Genomic DNA, 22411 nt, shown 5'->3' on the forward strand with positions numbered 1-22411 from the left:
TTTTGTTCTACGACACTTGCTTACCAAATTATTTGTAACTCTCTCTGTTGGACAGTTCAATTCATATGAAGCTTGTCTTATCTGAAAGTATTATCCAATGATTATTTCTGAGTAAATTGGAGCACGATTGATAGTTTGAATCATTTGTTCAATGTGCCTTCTGTATTCTGCCAGAAATCGAGCTTTGGTCGATTTCTCATATTCTGGTTTCATTCCTGTGGAAATTGATATCCTTTAGCTTTCTCATTCAATTGAGCTTTATATTACTGCTTTGAATTCTTGTATGCTCTTGTCCTTAAAATTATTTGCATTCTTGAAAACTATTGTGTAACGTTTATGCTATATCGTATTGACTCATATAGGCACATGTATATCCTATTGTTCCGCATTTGCTTTCGATATGTGCCTATTCCAGTTTCATTCCTTTGGACTTTGAATTCATCAAATCTTCTTATTGAATTGAGTTATATGTGATTGCTTGGATTTCTCCATATGTGCCCTTGCTTTCAATTCCTTTCAAATCTGAATATACTTGTGAAAGATTATTGCTTACTTCGGATTGACTCGTAAAGGCACATGTACGCTTCGTTGTTCCGCGTGTGCTTCCGATATATGCTACTTATTGTTGAAACTGCCCTTTTGTACTCTGGTGTGTGGGATTGTCTTGACCTTTGCCAGAAATGGTAAAGGGTATGCGCTGATTTGCCCGCTTTGTGGGGTCCCGCTTTGTGGGATATTCTGGTATGCGCTTATTTGCCCGCTTTGTGGGGTCCCGCTTTGTGGGATTTTGCTTAGAGCCTGCGATGCTCTGCCGGCCCCTTTTGACTTCACCTAGACGTGGGTGGATGGAGCTCCCAGACGTGGGAGACTTTTGTCAAGTGGTCATTCAGAAATGGATGAATCACATTCTGACTGAGATCCCACTACACCTTCTGTATGTTTGATATGATATCCAGAGCTTTGGTTATGTGTTTCTGTACATGCTTTTGATAAGATTGATATGTTTGCAACGTCAAAGACGACGTTTGAGCTTCTGTACGATATTTGTTTTTGTTATGCTCTGAAATGCTTCATTCACTGATAATATGCTTCGAAATGTTCCATATGTCGTTGATATGCTCCGGAACATTTCATCTGCCATTGATATGCTCCAATTACTCTGTGCTCCATTTGCTATGAACTGATATGTTCTGAAATGTCCTATCTGCCATTGATAAGCTCCGATATGTTTCCTTTGTTACTGATATGCTCCAATTACTCTGTGCTCCATTTGCTATGAACTGATATGTTCTGAAATGTCCTATTTGCCATTGATATGTTCCAATTACTCTATGCTCCATTCGTTATGGATCAAATATGTTTTGAATGACATGATACGTATGATTTGGTATCTATTGAGATGGTATCCTTGAGAATTCTTGTATTCTACCTTGCATTATGATACCTTACTCGTTTGAAACCGTTCCTTTTGTTCTGAATATGCTTTGTCACTTGCTGAGCCGTTTTTGGCTCACTCCGTTGTTATATAAATCTTTCAGGTCAGCTTGTCACTTTTCGAGATATTGATTTGGGCTGAGGTAGTGGATAGCTATTCAGAATTATGGGCAAGTTTGGGTGGTTATTATGATATTGTTGTATAAGTATGTTTTGTATGTAATGAAATGTTGTCGATGAATCGAAATGGATATACTGTGTAAAATTGTTAGAAGATCTCTCTTATTTGGAATTTCGGAATGTTAAGTCTAATTTATGACGATATGAACTTGTGGTGAATAGTTGGAGTTCTGATTATATAATTTATTTAGCTTGTGGATTTATAAATGTTGTTCATGTTTGTCAAGTTGGCTTGGGTTGCCATAAATGTGAATTATCGAGTGATGTGATATATGATTTTAAAATGCACAGGTTTTATGGATGTGAATTTGATTGAATGTTTTTCAGTGTCCTCAAACGTTAGTTTGGATCCTGGATGGATTGGTCTGTGATGAAAATTGTTTTAATATCATGGATAATATTTTGAGGGGCGTGACAGTGGTGGTATCAGAGCATTGTTTGAAGATTTCTAAAATATTTGATATGTTGACGTGCAAAATATATTGAGGTCTAATGAACTATAGTGATTGGTGGAGATTTTCTTTGATGTATTTTAGGAATCTAGGATGACGATGACATTTAGTCCTCCTACTTCATCTGATTTTGATTAATTAAGTGGGATGAAAGGGGTAATCGGGGATATTGAATCAGAGTGGCGCAGCGGAAGCATGGTAGACCTAATTTCATTGGTGGCAGAAAAATGGATGATGCGAATAGAAAAGATATTTGATGTACTAAATTGTTCTGAAGATCGAAAGATTTCTTTTGCCACCTTATATTGGAAATAGAGGCTGATTATTATTGGTAACAATGAAAAGAATTTTTGGAGATCAGTGGCAAGATGATAAAGACAAGTTACCAATAAAAATATGATTGGAAATGAATCAGAAAGTAATAACAAGAGGGTCAAGACATTTGGATTTGAAAAAGGAAGTCACCATAAAAGACTCAATCACGTGTGAATTGTAAGTTAAATTATGAAACAAGTTTGTGTTTTCAAATGACTGGAGTCTATTTTGTTTGTGGAAGGGTGGATCATAAAACAAAAGACTGCCATTTGAACAAGAAGAAAGAGTCACTGCCTCATAAATCATCAGCCCATGTCAGAGTGTATGTTATCACTGAATATGATTCTGAAACTTCTGAATTAGTGGTCAAAGGTATTATGCATGTTTATGAAAGAATGCACATATTTGTTCGACCATGGGTCCAATCTACGATTTGATTCGTAATATTTTGCTTATCACTTGGGTATTCAACCTAGACCACTGTATTATGTGATATATGTAAGTATGATCATTGGAGATTCTTTGATGACGAACTTGAATCTGGTCCTCTTGTCTGATTTTTATTGGAGAACTTGAACTTTTGCTGATTTAGTTCTCCTAGAGATTTGGAGTTTTGATATTATACTTGGTATGGATTGGCTATCTTCCTATCATACCAGTATGGATTGGTATATAACAAATGATCACTTTTTGCATATTTGATCAGCCGATCTTTTATTTTGAGAGTATTGGACATTATTTATCTCCTTTCCTAATGTATTCCAGGATGACTTGTTTGGATTACCTACAAATGTGATCTTGCTTTTGATTTGGTCCTTGGGACAATCCCAATATCTAAGCCTCTCTACAGAAAGATATCATTTGAGTAAGTGGAATTGGAAAAGCAACTACAAGGATTATTAAATGAGGATTTTATTTGGCTTAATATTTCATCATGGGGTGCTCCGGTGTTAGTTAAAAAGATGTATGGAACATTGAGGCTTTGTAATGATTATAGACAGTTGAATTAGGTGACCATCAAAAATGAGTATTTTCTGGAGTAACGACTTGCTTGATTAACTGTAGGGTGCGCAAGTACTTTTAGAAATTGATTGAAGGTCGGGTTACCGTCTATTGAGGATCAAGGAGGAGAATATTTCGGTCACTCGTGGATAATTATGCAATTGTATTGTATTGGTGAAATTATTTGAGAGCAGGAGGAGGAAATAAAGAAATCATACTCCTAATCTTTTCATCGATTGAGCTATGATTAATTTAGAGGACTAAATTTTCTTTTAAGGGGGGGAGAGTGTAATATCCCTCACTTTTGAAAATTATTAATAAAGATTTATTTATAAATCGGGGGACCTATATGTAAATATGAAAATTTCAAGGACTGAATTGCTAAGTTGCAAAATGAAAAGAAAATAAAGAAAACCGAAAATTTCGGTTTTATCCCACCGCCTCCCACGCACTCTCTGTTTCTTCGAGAAACAGAGAGGAGCGGTGGGGCGTAAGGAGAGAAGAAAGAAGAAGAAGAGGGAAAAGAAGAGAGGAGGAAGAGGGAGAAGAGAAGAAAAGAAGAAGAAGAAGAAGAGAGGGAAGATGGAGAGGAGAGGGAGAGGCAGCAGCAGCAGCTAGGGCTGCTGCACCTCTGTTTCCCGCAGGTGGAAACAGAGGAGAGGATGTGTGGGGCGTTGGGGAGGAGAAGGGAAGAAGAAGAAGAAGAAGAAGAAGAAGAAGAAGAAGAAGAAGAAGAAGAAGAAGAGGAGAGGAGGATAGCTGCGGCAAGGCTGCAGCGAGGAGGTGTGTGGCGTTGGGGAGGAAAAGGGAAGAGGAGAAGAAGAGAAGGAGAAGAAGAGGGAAAAGAGAGGGACGAGGGAGAGGAGCGAGAGGTGGCAGCAGCTAGGGCTGCAACACCTCTGTCTCCTGCAGGTGGAAACAGAGGAGAGGTGTGGGGCGTTCGAAGAGGAGGAGAAGAAGAAGAGGAAGCAGGAGAAGAGGTTGTGATACCTCTGTTTCCTGCAGAGGAAACAGAGGAGAGGTTGTGTGTGACGCCGGGGAGGAGGAGGGAAGAAGAAGAGGAGAAGAAGAAGAGAAGGGAAAGGAGGAGCTGCGGCTGCGCCGGTGGCAGCAGCAGCTGGAAGAGAAGGTGATGAAGAAGAGAAGAAGAAGCGGGTGAAGAGGCGGCACCTCTGTTTCCTGCAGGAGGAAACAGAGGAAAGGAGGTGCTGTTCGTCGGGGAGAAGAAGGGGAGGAAGGAGAAGAAGAGAAGAAGAAGAAAGGAAGGAGAAGGAAGAGGAGAAGGGAAAGAAGTAGCTGCGGCTGCGGCTGTGGCAGCTGCAGCTGTGGCAGGAAAAGAGGAAGAGGAAGGAAGAAGGGAAGGGGAGGAAGAAGAGAAGGGGCTGCGGCTGCTGCGATGGCAGCTGCAGTTGGAAGAGAAGAAGGACAGGAAGATGAGCAGGGGAGGAAGAAAAGGCTGTGGCCGTGGCTGAGGCTGCGACTGCAGTAGTGCAGCTGGGAAAGAAGAGAAGGAAAGGAAGAAGAAGAGAAAGGAAAAGGGAAGAAGAGAGGAAGAGGAGAAGGAGAGGCAGCTGTGGCAGTGGCAGCTGCAGCTGGAAGAGAAGGAGAGGAAATAGAGCAGGGGAGAAAGAAGAGGCTGCGGTTGTGGTGGCTGCGGCCATGGTTGCGACTGCGACTGCGGCAGTTGCAGCTGGGAAAGAAAAGAAAGGAAAGGGGGAAAAAGGGGCTGCGGACGGGATTGCGGCCGCAGCGGCAGCGACTGCGTATGCAGCAGTTATGTCTGCGAGAGAAGGGAGGAAGGAAGTTATGTCTGCGGACGCGATTGTGGCAGCGGCAGCGGCGGCGGCTGTGGCAGCTGCGTTTGGGAAAGAAAAAGAAGGAATGAGAGTAAGAGAGAGCAGGTGACTGTGCCTCGATGTTCGACACGTGGTGTAGTTGCGAAGAAAGGAAGAAAACGGGAGCACAAAATGAAACAGAGAGAGGACACGGAGGAAAAGTAGAAGGATTTGGGCTGGCACCTTCTTTGGATCTTCGGATCGAAATCTTTGAAAGGCAAGTTTCCCGCTTGTTTCGATCCTCTCTATTGCAAGTTCCCTGTTCGTTTATCCTATAATTGCTCTGATATATCTTATTGCAAGTTCCCTGATTGTTTCTCCTATAATTGCTCTGATATGTCTTATTGCAAGTATCCTGATCTTTCCTCACTGCCAATTTTATCTCCACATTTGCTTTGAATATGAGGAACTTTGAATTGTTCTAGCCTTGCATTTGATATATCTCCTGTTTAGACGTAACGATTCGAATCTGTGCAACTTCTGAGATTCTGACCTTTTGATACCGAGCTGCCTATAAGTCTTTGTTGGAAACTCTGATTTGTTCAAAAGTGATTTCATTGGAAACTAAACTTGTAGACCTTTCTTTGATATATGGATTGAAAGATTTGGAATCCAAACACCTGCCCAGTTATCTGTTGAATCTGACATTATGAATTCTGCCAACAGAGATTTTGTTCTACGACACTTGCTTACCAAATTATTTGTAACTCTCTCTGTTGGACAGTTCAATTCATATGAAGCCTGTCTTATCTGAAAGTATTATCCAATGATTATTTCTGAGTAAATTGGAGCATGATTGATAGTTTGAATCATTTGTTCAATGTGCCTTCTGTATTCTGCCAGAAATCGAGCTTTGGTCGATTTCTCATATTCTGGTTTCATTCCTGTGGAAATTGATATCCTTTAGCTTTCTCATTCAATTGAGCTTTATATTACTGCTTTGAATTCTTGTATGCTCTTGTCCTTAAAATTATTTGCATTCTTGAAAACTATTGTGTAACGTTTATGCTATATCGTATTGACTCATATAGGCACATGTATATCCTATTGTTCCGCATTTGCTTTCGATATGTGCCTATTCCAGTTTCATTCCTTTGGACATTGAATTCATCAAATCTTCTTATTGAATTGAGTTATATGTGATTGCTTGGATTCCTCCATATGTGCCCTTGCTTTCAATTCCTTTCAAATCTGAATATACTTGTGAAAGATTATTGCTTACTTCGGATTGACTCGTAAAGGCACATGTACGTTTCGTTGTTCCGCGTGTGCTTCCGATATATGCTACTTATTGTTGAAACTGCCCTTTTGTACTCTGGTGTGTGGGATTGTTTGGACCTTTGCCAGAAATGGTAAATGGTATGCGCTGATTTGCCCGCTTTGTGGGGTCCCGCTTTGTGGGATATTCTGGTATGCGCTTATTTGCCCGCTTTGTGGGGTCCCGCTTTGTGGGATATTTCTTAGAGCCTGCGATGCTCTGCCGGCCCCCTTTGACTTCACCTAGACGTGGGTGGATAGAGCTCCCAGACGTGGGAGACTTTTGTCAGGTGGTCATTCAGAAATGGATGAATCACATTCTGACTGAGATCCCACTACACCTTCTGTATGTTTGATATGATATCCAGAGCTTTGGTTATGTGTTTCTATACATGCTTTGGATAAGATTGATATGTTTGCAACGTCAAAGACGACGTTTGAGCTTCTGTACGATATTTGTTTTTGTTATGCTCTGAAATGCTTCATTCACTGATAATATGCTTCGAAATGTTCCATATGTCGTTGATATGCTCCGGAACATTTCATCTGCCATTGATATGCTCCAATTACTCTGTGCTCCATTTGCTATGAACTGATATGTTCTGAAATGTCCTATCTGCCATTGATAAGCTCCGATATGTTTTCTTTGTTACTGATATGCTCCAATTACTCTGTGCTCCATTTGCTATGAACTGATATGTTCTGAAATGTCCTATCTGCCATTGATATGTTCCAATTACTCTATGCTCCATTCGTTATGGATCAAATATGTTTTGAATGACATGATACGTATGATTTGGTATCTATTGAGATGGTATCCTTGAGAATTCTTGTATTCTACCTTGCATTATGATACCTTACTCGTTTGAAACCGTTCCTTTTGTTCTGAATATGCTTTGTCACTTGCTGAGCCGTTTTTGGCTCACTCCGTTGTTATATAAATCTTTCAGGTTAGCTTGTCACTCTTCGAGATGTTGATTTGGGCTGAGGCAGTGGATAGCTATTCAGAATTATGGGCAAGTTTGGGTGGTTATTATGATATTGTTGTATAAGTATGTTTTGTATGTAATGAAATGTTGTCGATGAATCGAAATGGATATACTGTGTAAAAGTGTTAGAAGATCTCTCTTATTTGGAATTTCGGAATGTTAAGTCTAATTTATGACGATATGAACTTGTGGTGAATAGTTGGAGTTCTGATTATATAATTTATTTAGCTTGTGGATTTATAAATGTTGTTCATGTTTGTCAAGTTGGCTTGGGTTGCCATAAATGTGAATTATCGAGTGATGTGATATATGATTTTAAAATGCACAGGTTTTATGGATGTGAATTTGATTGAATGTTTTTCAGTGTCCTCAAACGTTAGTTTGGATCCTGGATGGATTGGTCTGTGATGAAAATTGTTTTAATATCATGGATAATATTTTGAGGGGCGTGACATCGAAGGTCCAGCTTTACGAAGATTTGTGCTCCCTTTCATCTGGCAATTCATCTGCTCTTGGAATAAGGTATTTGTTCTTGATGGTTATTCCATTGAGAGCTCGATAATCAATGCATATTCGCCATGTTCCGTCCTTCTTGCGTACAAGTAGCACCGGTGAAGAGTAGAGGTTGCAACTTGGCCGAATAACTCCTGTTTCGAGCATCTCTTTTACAATCCTTTCTATTTATCCTTCTGGAGATGTAGATACTGATATGGCCAAGCATCAAGTTGTACCAAAAGGCCGCTGCATGCTTTATGCAAAACCTTCTTCATTTGTTGTGTGCAAATCGTCGTTATGTCGCCCTCACGTTTCCCGTTCAGTATCACATGTTTCTCCTTACTATAAAATTTCATAATTAGTTGCATAAAATTCCAAGAAATATTACCTAATGTCGTCAACCATTTAATTATGAGCATGGCCGCATGATCATCAAGAGGGAGATGGAAGAAATCTGCAATTATCTCTTGGTCCTGCAGCAATAGTTTCTCCTGCGGGCGCATACGATCACAATTCAAAATCCGTCCGTCGACGACCTTAACGTCAAACCTGCTGCAATTCTCAATAGGTAAGGCCATCTAGATAGTAACCTTACTATTTATAAAGTAATTAGAACTGCCCGTGTCGATGAGAACAGTGATCGGTTGTTGTTTGAGAAGGCCTCCAACTTTCATCGTTTGCGGGTTTGAGTAGCCGGCTAGTGCATGTACCATAACTTCAGTCGGTTGTGGCTCTTCTTCTGCATCTTCTTCTTCATGTTCAAGGCTCTCTTCTGGATGTTCAATGACCTCTTCTTCTATTGGTTCAATCATAAGAAGTCTCCCTTTACTACAGCGATGCTCACGGCTCCACGACTCGTCACAATGCCAACATAACCCCTTCGCATATCGCTCCCGAAGCTCTTCTCTTGTTAACCTCTTTGGTGTAGGGACTTGGTCGATAGTAGGGGGGGCAGAGGGCTTCAATATTACTGGTTGAGGAGCGACCCTAGTCCTCCGAGCTTCATGGTTCAATTGCTCCTCTTGATATCGTGCGAAAGAGATGGCTGCCATCAGTGTATACGGTTGTCGCGCTTTAACTTCTCCTCGGATCACCGGCTTCAAGCCGTCAATGAAGGTCCTCAATAGCTGTTTTTGAGACCAATCACGAGTTTGATTAGATAACCTTTCAAACCTAGTTTGGTACTCCTGAATGGTGGAGGTTTGTCGGATCTTTGCTAGTTATCCGTCAATATTCTCGTAATCGGTTGGTCTGAAGCGGATTAGTAGTCCTTCTTTGAATTGTCGCCATGAAAGAACTCCATAAGTATGTTCAAACCAGTCAAACCACTGTATAGCATCCCCTTCAAGATGTATAGCTGTAATTTTCACCATAGATGCATCCGCGGTTTTGTGGTACTGAAAATATCGCTCCGCGCGCGAGATCCAACCAATCGGGTCTCCTTCTTCCCATCTTGGGAAGTCCACTCTCATGCATGGATAGTTGGGTTCAGTCATAGAGCCTCCCCTCCCTTGGAACTCATCTCTTCGAGCCTGGTGCGATTGGGCAAAGCTCTCTCCGTGATATGATTTTTTCGGGCTTAGTGGTCGGCCCAATCTGAGTTCGGTAAAGAGCGTCCGAATCTTATCCTCCATTCGTGCCTCCAAGGCTTCGAATTTAGCATTGATTGCCTCCTTAGATGCCATAGTATATGCCTCCAAATCTATGATATTAAGATCTCTCTTTTGTTGTCAGGTTAAAGGCATGTATAGATGAGATAAGTTATGGTCGAAAGGATTGGTGGATCGATGGATGTAGGCTATGATTTAGGCTTGTTTTGTGGCTGTTTTGGGTGTAGTTTGAGGGTGTGGTTTAGTGGAGTTTTAGGGCTATGGATGAATGTTTTGTATCTGTGGTAGATGGTAGCCAAGGTTTGATAGAAATTAGTGGAAGTTGCAGCAAGTATGTGCTGTCTTGTAAGAGTAGAATTATCGTCGAAGAAACAACGGTTTCTCGACGTAATTTCCACCAAAAACTTAAGATTATTGAGGAGGGAATTGATAGTGAAATCACAGTTTATATGACAGCAAGGATATCTAATTTAATCAAGAAAATTTGATAGTATAACAGCAAGGAAATTGGTGCAAGTTGAGATTGCAGAATTCTCGTCGAAAAATTTCAGCGGGCTACGACGAAAATTTACAGCAACATAAAATTGTTTTTAGAGATGAATTTCTTAATAGATCAATCTTAGATGGAAGCCAAGATGATCTATGAAGTGTATAAGAAATTTGATTCAAAAAAGATTGTAAATAGATGGGTTAAGGCAACAATATGCGGCTGAAATTTTCTGCAGCACAGATTTTTAGGTATAGCAGATTGGATGTAAAAGATCAGTGGTTTATATTGAGAATTTTTTGATGAAACCAAAGGGAAATCTACTGTTAGGAAGTGTCAAAGCTATCATAAAAATTTCGTAGAGATTTTGATAGAAACAATGTATTATCAAGATCAAACAAACAGTACTATGCGGCTGAAATTTTACAGTGTATATTTTCAAGTATAGCAGATTTGACGTAAAAGATCAATGGTTTATATTGAGAATTTTTTGAAAAAACCAAAGGAAAATATGCTGTTAGGAAGTGTCAAAGATGTCATAAAAATTTCATAGAAATTTGGATAGAAAAAGCATAGTAGCAAGATCAAACAGATGGTACTATGCGGCTGGAATTCTGCAATGTATCTTTCGTCGTAGAGATGAAAACTTTGTGACAAAATGTTTATGCAGCAATATAGGAACAGTTTTTTTTTTTTTTTGGATTTTCGAATAAGGATAACTAAATTGCAGCAGCAGTAAGGTAGGAAACCAGAACCTGTTGCAATTCACGGGGAGATCAAAGGATGATCCGCGGTGGTGGAGATGATGGCGGAATTCGGCGACGATCTTTTAAGCAATTGTGGGAATTGCTTTGGGCGGTTGTGGAGGGCTGATGGATGGCAGTGGAAGGGCAACGAGATGCCAAGAACGCTACTCTGATACCAGGTGGTAGAACCCTTTCAGATTCTAAACTTGGGGTTGATCTCTTTAGGGGATCGGCCTCCTTGGAACTCTATAGGGGTTCCTCCCTCCAAGTTGCTGCTCAAAGGCTGCATAAAAGATTCATTTATTACTTAAGAAAAGAGAAGGAATACATGACTATTTATAGGGCTTCTAAACCCTAACTCCTAATAGGACTCCTACTTAAGACTCTTACTTCTAACCAACTCCTAATAGGACTCCTACTCAAGACTCCTATTCCCTTACAACTCCTAATTCTTCTATAAGAAAAAACCTCCTACATGAATGCCCCTCTCAATTAGGACTCTCCTAGCTAGAGTCCTAACAGAATGTCCCTCTCAATTAGGACTCTCCTAGCTAGAGTCCTAACAGTTTTACATTAATGTCCCTCTCAATTAGGACTCTCCAAGCTAGAGTCCTAACAGTCATCAACATACTTCTCCCCCTTTGTCATCAACAAAAAGGAGAAGTACCACAATGAAGCGTTTGTGATATTGGTTCAACTCATTGCATTAAAAACATAATATCAAGTTTTATCATCATGCAAGTTTGCTATTATCAAATATCAACATGTAAAATTGTGATGTAAGCTTTTGATATCATAACGCAAACATTTCAAGTGTTTATCAATTGTAGCATTTCATCACATGGTAAGATATCAACGCGTAAAATTACGATACAAGTTCTTGACATCTTAACACATAATGCAGACATGGCATAATGCAAATTTGGCAATCATAACATCAGTGTTCATAGCATCAATTCATATATTTCTCCCCCTTTGTCGTCAACAAAAAGGAGAACGATATAAGCAAATTTTAAATATAAGTGCGATGCCATAAGCAGGTTCATGTCATTTTTCAACAAAAAGTGATAAGATACCAAATATTCCAACATTTCAAGGAAAACATGACATGGAGATAGCTTTGAAAACTTCTTCCATTTTATTTGTTATTTTCTTTTTGCATGACGAAGGAAAGCTATTTCTGAGCTTACTCGAATGAAGTTAAAATCGATAAGATATTAAAGCACGCTTCATTTTTGCAAGGATTAAGATATGTATGTGAGTCAAATCCTTATATGTAAAAATATCTTCCTTTTATAAGAGGGAATCATCAAATATGTTTCTCGAAAAATATTTTTCACATGATAAGTGCATTTGCTAGATGATTCCATATGTCAAAAATCAATGATGTGAATTAAACTTGATATGATATATGCTTGTTAAGTTCGGAAGAGAATAATGTATCAAGAAAATCCAATTGTTAGGATCAAGAAAATCCGAAAATGAAATTTGACACTTTCATACATTCGGACAGGGTTTTACTAGAGATATTCAATTACAATCATGAAGGTAAAACATGCTTATTATCATGAAATTTTTTGTATTCAAGCACATAATTTCCAACATGTAATCATGGCAAGTAATTGTGTAAAATCATTATGGCAATCAAGTGATTTGATCATTCAATCAAAAAAGTCCGAAAAATAATTTTAACACGTTTAATCATTCGGACATATTTTTGCCATAGTTTTTCAAATATAATCATGAAGATAAGGCATGCTCATCATCATGGTAGTATGATAGCAAGTTTACCATATACAAGCTAGCAAAAATTTTCAACATTTTAAGGCCCGCAAGCTAACAATTTTGAGATGTTCAAGAAAGCAACTCTTGCTTCTTGAAATATAAGTTTTGCTAGATGTGCAAGTTGACTTTTTGCTTCTTGAGATAGACAAGATAGCATTCCTTGGTGATGTTCAATATAGCTAAGTTCTACATCATGCAAGCTAGTGAATCTTATAACATTTTAGAACATGCATAATCACCAAAGCATCATAAATTTTAATAATGTGCAAAATTACAAATTTTGCATGATTGCATTTGTGTGTCTTGAGATTTGCAAGATAGCACTTCTTGGTGATGTTCAAGATAGCAATTTCTTCTCTTTTGAGAAGTGCAATTTTTGCTTTCTTCTTGAATTGTGCAAGCTAGCTATCTCCCCTTTTGTCATTGTCAAAAAGTGTCACGCCCCTCAAAAATATCCATGATATTAAAATTTTCAACATAGACCAATCCAGGATCCAAACGAACATTTGAGGACACTGAAAACATTCTATCAAATTCATATATATAAAACCTGCGCAGTTTATAAACATACAACACATTGCTCAATGATTCATAAAATCTGAACCCAACTCATCAAATTAATAACCACAACATAAATTCACAAGTTTAGATTCATCGTCAACATTTCATTAGATACAGAGTGGCTTATACAACAAATACATATATGCTAATAAAAATCTGCCCAAAATCTTCTAACTTTCCACTACCTCAGCCCAATCTTAACATTTAAGCAAGCGATACGCTATTCTGAAAAATTTATACAACAACGGGGTGAGCATAAAGAGCTTAGCAAGTGACTAACATATCCATGTCAAAAGAGGACAACTTCCAAAGAGAAAGTTTCAAAATGCAAGGAAGAATATATGAATTCATAGACGTAATATCATTAGGTGCAGAATCACAATTGTCATTTCAATCATACATTATTGGTTCATAACAGATGGGGCATAGAGTAATTGGAGCATATCAGCAACGAATGAAACGTTTTGGAGCATATCAATAACAAATGAAACATATCGGAGCTTATCAATGGCATATGAAATGTTCCGGAGCATATCAATGGCGTATGGAACATTTCGAAGCATATAAATAACAAATGAAACATATCGGAGCTTATCAATGGCACATGAAATGTTCTGGAGCATATCAATGGCGTATGGAACATTTCGAAGCATATCAATAACAAATGAAACATATCGGAGCTTATCAATGCCATATGAAATGTTCCGGAGCATATCAATGGCGTATGGAACATTTCGAAGCATATCAATAACAAATGAAATTTTTCGGAGCTTATCAGTGACGTATGAAATGTTCCGGAGCATATCGACGACATATGGAACATTTCGAAGCATATCAATATCAAATACCAAACAGAAGCTCAAACGTCGGCTTTGACGTTGCATTCATATCATTCTTATCCAAAGCATGTACAGAAACACATAACCAAAGCTCTAGATATCATATCAAACATACAGAAGGTGTAGTGGGACCGCAAACAGAATGTGAATCATCCATTTCTGAATGACCACCAGACAGAAGTCTCCCACATCTGGGAGCTCCATCCACCCACGTCTAGGTGAAGTCAGAGGGGGGCCGGCAGAGCATCTCAGGCTCTATGCACATACCCTTTACCATTTCTAGCAAAGGTCCAGATAATCCCACAAACACCAGAGTACAAAAGGGCAGTATGAACAATAAATAGCATATATCGGAAGCACACGCGGAACAACAAACGTACATGTGCCTTTTCGAATCAGTACGATGCAAGCAACAATCTCTCACAAATGTGTTCAGATTTGGAATGAAATGAGAGCAAGAGTATATACGGATTCCAAGCAATCATATATAGCTCAATTCAAATAAGAAGGTTAGATGAATTCAATATCCAAAGGAATGAAACTAAAATAGGCACATATCGAAAGCAAATGCGGAACAATGGGATATATATGTGCCTATATGTATCAATGTGATATAGCATAAACATTACACAAAAGGATTCAAGAATGTAAATAATTTACAGACAAGATCAAACTAGAATTTAAGCACAAACATAAGCCTCAATTGAGCGAAAGGGACTGAATGGAATCTATTTCCAAACGAATGAAACAGAATACACGAAATCGACCAAAGCTCAATTTCTGACAGAATTCAAGAGGCACATTGAACAAATACTTCAGATTATCAATTATGCTCCAATACCCTCAAGAAGGCTATTGTCGAAAGATATATCAATCTATTTTCTATTGAAACAAGTTTCGTACGAATCATGGTTTCCAACAAGGAGTTACCTTTGATTTGGTAACACAAGGTAAAAAACACAATCACTGTTTTGCAGAATTCATAGGGTCAGATTCAACAGAAAATAGAGTAGGAATTTGAATTGAATGCCTTCTTCTTCGTGTTCTCTTTTTGGCTTGAGGACAATCGTTCTTATAGTGTCCCGTTTTTTGCATTCATAGCAAATCACTTGGTCCTTCTTTTGTTCAAATTTATTTTTTGTATTATTTTTAAATCTGTTCTTTCTTAAATATTTTTTGAACTTTTGAGTCAAAAGTGCAATATCATTGTCATTGTCCTCATCACTTGATGTTCCTTTCAAGTGGTCTTCTTGTGATTTGAGTGCCATATCCTTCCTGTTCTTTGGAAGGGGGTTCTCGAGCTCGTCATGAGCTTGACATGTCATTTCGTAGGTCATTAGAGACCCAATGAGTTCTTCAAGAGGGAATGCTTTAAGGTCTTTGGCCTCTTGAATGGCCGTAACTTTTGGATCCCAACTTTTAGGGAGGGATCTTAATATTTTAGTTACTAGTTCAAAGTTAGTAAAATCTTTACCAAGAGCTTTGAGTCCATTGATGACATCCGTAAACTGGGTGTACATGTCTCCGATGGACTCACTTGGTTTCATTCGGAAAAGTTCGTAAGAGTGCACAAGGATGTTGATTTTGGACTCTTTCACTCGGCTAGTGCCTTCATAAGTGACCTCAAGAGTTCTCCAAATATCAAAAGCCGAATCACACATTGAAACACGATTAAATTCGTTTTTGTCTAGTGCACAAAACAAGGCATTCATAGCCTTTGCATTTAAAGCAAAAACCTTGTTCTCCGATTCATCCCATTCGCTCATCGGAAGAGAAGATTTTTGAAATCCATTCTCGACAATAGACCAAAGCTCAAAGTCCATAGAAATGAGGAAGATTCTCATGCGAGTCTTCCAATATGTGTAATCCGACCCATTAAACAAAGGTGGTCGTGCAATAGAATGGCCCTCTTGCATGCCGGAGTAAGCCATCTCTCTTGGGTATTAAACCAAATATGAGAGATAACCTTGCTCTGATACCACTTGTTAGGATCGGAGCGGCACTAAGAGGGGGGGGGGGGTGAATTAGTGCAGCGGATTAAAACTTCGATTTTAATCAAAATCTTTCGTACGTTAAGAACGAAACTTGAGAAATTTAACTTGAAGGCGTATTCTTGAAGTTGCGCAGCAAGAGTAATGAGGAACTAAAGCAGTAAGAAGATTTGCAGTAATGTAAATGACAATAATAAAAAGCAAACCAGAGATTACGCCGATTTTTAGAGTGGTTCGGTCAAATGACCTACTCCACTTGCGAGGCCCCTCTTCGATGAGGCTCCCACCTTCCACTAGCAAGTCTCTTGAAATGGAAGGGTAAACACCCCTCTTACAACCTTTTACAAGCAGCTCAACCTCTTACAAATTTTCAATAAGAAAGGAGGAGGAGAACTCTCTAGCAAATTGAAAACAAGACTTGCTAAGACTTTCTAAGACTTTTCTCTCAATCAAAAATGCTTCTCAAAAGTTGTAACCTCAGCTAAGATTTGAGGGGTATTTATAGGCCTCAAGAGGATTCAAATTTTGGGCTCCAAAATTTGAATTTTCTTAGGGTTCCCGGTGCTGGAGGTGCCACCGCCCAACGCTCGGGTGCTGGACGGTGCAACCGCCCAGCTAAGGAGGTGTCACCGCCCAGCTCTCGGGTAGCTGGGCGGTGCCACCGCCCAGCTAGGTGGTGCCACCGCCTACAGTGTTTTCAGCCCGACTACAGTGTTTTCAGCCACTAGTTGGGCTTCAATCTTGGCTCTCTAGTTCGCTGGTTTAGCTTAATTTTTAGCCTAAACCAACTCTGACTTTGGGCCCAATTGGCCCCTAACCAGGATATAGGATTATCTCTTAATCCTAATCCTAATTACAAGTGGACTACATAACCAAAACACATCCTAAGCAAATTTTCAACCGCGAACCTCGAGTCTTGTTCTGGCGAGCTTTCCGACGAACTTTCTGCCGACGTGCTTCTAGCAAGCTCCCGAACTTGTGATGACTTTAATGAGTAGCCGAGCCTTCTCAGTGATCTCCGTGAACCTCCGACGATCTCTTCGGCGAACTTCCGAAAATTTCGACAGGTTCCCGATTTCTTCTCGGTTGGTTCTAGCAGCATCTCCGACGATTCTTCGGACTCTTAAACGTCCATCGAACTTGACTCTGGTATTCTCGCTTTGTGTGTTTTGGTTATCGTAGTTAATCCTGCACACTTAACTCAATAATATGGATTAGATGAAATAACCCATCAATTGATTTTATCATCAAAATCTGAGATTCAACAATGAACTTATGGTAATCGTTGGTTTGGTGACTGTATAGACTTCCCCACTTGTGAAATTATGTTGTGGTTATTATTTTGATGAGTTGAGTTCAGTTTGTTTGAATTATCGAGTGATGTGTGGGATGTTTATGAACTGCACAGGGTTATGAATTTGTAGACTATAGAGGTGAAATTTTTGATCTGAATGTTTTCTTAGTGACCTCAAATGTGTGTTTCGATCCTGGATTAGTTGTGATGAAAATTTTAAATATTGTCGTTATTTTGAGGGGCGTGACATGCGGGCTTTAAGCATATACCCTTTACCATTACTAGCAAAGGTCTCAATAATCCCTTTACAATTTGTAGCAAAGATCCATATAATCCCTTTACTCTTTCTAGCAAAGGGACCATTCCCAATACATTAGCCCAAGGGAAACTATATTAGCTTAGTTTCATAAAAAAAACTTGAGGGTCATAAAGTTCAAGCAAAGCCTGTTAGCATAAAATCTGTAATCATGTTATCTGTAATGCGAAAAAACTTTTATGCCAAAATTGAAATCAAATAAATTAGATCTGACAATATTACGATGCGTACCTTTCTTGTTGTTCAGAAAAATAAACCTTATCTGATCTACAAGCGCTTAATCTTCTGATTTGAAATATCAATCTGCAAGGATCTGCAAGGAGAAAGAGATTCTTCCCCTCTCTTCCTATCTTTTCACAGGACCACCTAGATTGATGGATTAGGGGATTAGGAGAGAGGGAGATTGAGAGAAAAACCTTAATCTCTCAATTGCTGAGATGCTATACAGATGCACACTTAGCCCCTAGAGGTCCTGTCTATTTATAGGCGAGAGCAGAGGGTTTAGGATAAGTTATTAGGAGAGTTCCTCCCATCAATGTTATCTCCTAAGGAATCCTACGGACTTTTTTCTATTGGCCAATAACCATAATCATAATCCAATCATATATATAATATATCTTAGCTAATTAAATAGGGCCACATAATCTAACATTCTCCCACTTAGCCCAATAATTGGTAAGATACAAAAAGACTTAAAATCAAAAGTAAATGAACAAAATTTATTTAAAACAATTTGACTCGATTGGATTCTGAAATTTTTGGAAAAACTATATACACGCGCGTGAATTTTAGAAAATAAGCCAATAAGTCCAATAATAATAATAATAATACATTAAGTCTAACTAACAATATGAGTCATAGCAGTTGTATGCTATCATTGTCACATTTCCTTCTATATACCACAATACTATTAGCCTTTCCTAATGTAGTCCAAAATGACCCCTATAATTTATCTTGTCAAGACAATCCTATCATCACATTCAACCATAATATGTACATACATAATTATGAACAGGATAGCAGAAACAAATAACTTTAAGTACGTAAGTAAGAATGTCAATTATAGTATCCACTCAAAAATGCATCACCATATCCTTTATGGGTTGCTCACAAACCCAATCATAAGAACATGTTCTTTCAAAATATTTTAGACTGTAAGTCCTAAGTGAATGAATCAATAATTAATACAGTAGAACTCAAGTAATTAATTGACATTAGATGTTTCTGGACTCCTAACTATCAAGTACTTTATACCATAATGCATATAGATGCAATAGTACTTATCATTTTTAGAGAAGAAAACTTCTCCAATGTCATAAAATATCTTCAACGACTTGGTAATTGAGTCTGACTACACCAAGTCCTTAGATAAAAATTTTGTAGTAAAAAATTTGATTAGTGGCCTCAAAAAATGCTACAAAATCAACTTCAATAATTAATAATAATAAATTACCCCTCTAATTGACATAGATATTAACCGTAAGGTGGACTTCCTATTATCGAGACAATTTATATAATTAGCATCTGAAAAATACCATTATTTCAAGCTGATATAATTTCATACATGTGAGTATATAATCCTTTGTCCCTTCCAGATATCTTATTACTTTCTTTGTAATCCTTTAGTGTTTTTACTTTTGGGTAACTCCAATATATACCCAATATTTTAACTATAAAAACTGACATCTTTTCTAACACAGGCTTGAGCATAGACTTCCAACTGCGCATATACAAAGAATATCTTATTTATCTGATTCTTTTCAAGTCATTTTAAACATTTACTATTGATTAAAACTTTACTTTCATGATTGACTTAACAAAACTATATATTAAAATATTTTCAAGACTCGGTTAATATATCCTTTCTAAGACAATCTTCAAAATCATTGAGGTCTATCCTTGAATTAATCAATGTTAATAATATAATATGTCTCATTCATATTAACCATCTTAAAACTCTTAGTGACAAATTCTTGATTTAGTATAATAAATCAAGATCACTATTGGTAAGGCAAATTATTATCCATATATAAGACCAATATAATAAACTTGCTCCCACTAATATAAATACTTATTAATAGTATTTATCTTAAATCTGAAATTAATGATATCAAGAACCTTTATATATAATTATCTTGAAGCTTGTTTAAGGTCATAAATGGATTCCTGAATTTGCATACCAAACTTGTTGAATCTCCGATTTTGATGATGAAGTCAATTGTCATTTGTTATCTAATCCATATGTTGAGATAAGTGTGCAGGATTAACTACGATAAAAGTAAGACATGCAGCAGGAGTTACGCCGGAGTCAGGACAATAATCACGTTGGGAATTCGAGAGTTCGACGGAAGTTCGGACAGTCATCGGAGGTTCTACAGGAACAAATCCGAGAAGTCCATGAGCTTGCCAAAGAAGCTCGTTGGAACTCGCCAAGTGGATTGTCGCAAGTCCAGGAGTTTGCCGGAAGTCCGTAGGAGCATCACCGAGGGTTCATCGGATGATCGACGGAAGTTCGCCGGAAGCTCGCTGGAAGAAGCGATTGATGCACCGGAGCAAGTTGCAGTAAATGTCTTAGGGAATATCGTAGTTAGCACAATGATTAAGTTGGAAATGGGAGGTGATCCCATTAACTTAATCTTGGGGCAATTGGGCCCCTGAAAAACACAAATTGGGCCGAATGGATCAACCCATTCGGACCTTGATTTCTGCCAAGCGGTTGAACCGCCCAAGGCAGGAGGTTGCACTGCCTGGGCTCAATCTCCGAGCGAGACTAGGAGGTGCAACCGCTCCAGCCAGGCGGTGGCACCGCCTGGGCTCAGTCTCCGAGCGAGACTGGGCGGTGCAACCTCCCATGACAGGAGGTGGCACCGCCTGGGCTCGGTCTCCGAGCACTGGCTGAGCGGTGCAACCGCCTCAGTTAAGAGGTTGCACTGCCTGAGCTCAGTCTTCGAGCTCTAGCAGGAGGTGCAACTGCCCCTGATAGGAGGTGGCACCGCCCAGAGGCTCAGTCTTCGAGCTCTACCAAGCGGTGCAACCACTCCAGTTAGGAGGTGCAACCGCTTGATCCCGGAATTCCAGGAATTGACAGTTTTGAGCTCCAAATTTGAACTGGGTTGGGGCCTATAAATACCTCACCCATTCAGCATTGAAAAAGCACAGAATACACACCGAATTCTTGATCTTGTTCTGTGATTTTTAGAGCTCAAAATTGTTGTAAAGGCCAAAAGTTCTTCTCCCTCTTTTCTTCCAAGTTCTGAGCTGTAAAGAGAGGAGAGAAAATTCTGTAAGGGTTGTCTCCTAAGCCTGTCAAAAGGAGTGAAACTATAAGAGGGTGGTTGGCCTTCGCCTATTGAAGGAAGGCCTCTAGTTGACGTCGGTGACCTCGTCGGTGGAGGAAGCCAAAAGTGGAGTAGGTCAAGATTGACCGAACCACTCTAAATCTCGGTTTGCATTTACTTTAAGCATATTATCTTTACTGCAAACCTCCTCTAAAGCTTACTGCTTTCTGCGCATATACGATCGGGTTTCAAGCTTTGCACTTTCCGAATCAGCGTTTAGACGTAAATCTGTTTTTTCGTACGATCATCATATTTCAGTTTGCGTTTACGTTTTGATTTCTATCTTAACTGCAAACTACCTTTGTATCCTTACTTAAGCTGCATCTCGCCTAATCAAGTGATTTACGAATCAGCATTTTGTTAGGATCGAGAGCACTAAGAGGGGGGGGTGAATTAGTGCAGCGGATATTTTTCAGCGATTAAAAAACGAAAGCTGCGTTCGTTCGATTAAGACTATTTTGATGCAAAAGCCGATTCTAAGATTACTTATGATTAAGTGCAGTTTACGTTTAAACATAGTTAGCGTCTAAACGCAGTTTGCGTCTAAATGCAGATTGCGTCTAAACTCAGATTGCGTATAAGTGTAGTTTGCGTCTTAGCGCAGATTGCGTCTAAGCGCAGATTGCGTCTAAACGCAGATTGCGTCTAAGCGCAGATTGCGTCTAAACACAGTTTGCGTCTAGGAGCAGTTTAAGCAGAAGTATAAAGACAATGTGCTGCTGTTGTACAACTCAAAAAGTAATCTGCAAAAAACAGATTTACGTCTAAACGCAGATTTACGTCTAGACGCAGATTTACGTCTAAACACAGATTTACGTCTTAAACGCAGATTTACGTCTGAACTTTGAAACTCGTTTGTATACTCGCAGAAGGCAGTATGAGTTGAAATCAAGACGTAAACGTGAACTGAGATCTAATGATTGTGCGAGGAAAGCCGATTTACGTCTAAATGCAGTTTTACGTCTAAATGTTGAAACTCGTTCGTAAAATTGTAGAGGACAGTTTGCAGTTATCAATAGGATCAAAATGTAAGTGTAAACTGCAAAGAAACTCGTTCGTAAAAGCACGGAAGACAGTTCTGCAGAATCAAACGTAAACGGAAACTATAATGTACGAAAATACGAATTTACGTCTGAATGCATATTCGGATGAACAGCACTTAGAACTTGTTCGTGAAAACGCAGAGAGCAGTAGTAATGAAGGAGGTTTGCAGTAATGATAAAGTGCTAAAAAATAAACGCAAACCAGAGATTTAGAGTGGTTCGGTCAGCCTTGACCTACTCCACTTTTGGCTTCCTCCACCGACGAGGTCGCCGACATCAACTAGGGGCCTTCCTTCAATAGGCGAAGGCCAAACTGCCCTTTTATAGTTTCTCTCCTTTTGACAGGCTCAGGAGACAACCTTTACAGACCTTTCTCTCCTCACTTTACAACTGAAAACTTGAAGAACAGAAGGAGGAGACTTAAAGGCTTTACAACACTTTT

The sequence above is a fragment of the Musa acuminata genome, chromosome BXJ1-2, assembly GCF_036884655.1.
Source record: "Musa acuminata AAA Group cultivar baxijiao chromosome BXJ1-2, Cavendish_Baxijiao_AAA, whole genome shotgun sequence".
NCBI classification, from domain to species: domain Eukaryota; kingdom Viridiplantae; phylum Streptophyta; class Magnoliopsida; order Zingiberales; family Musaceae; genus Musa; species Musa acuminata.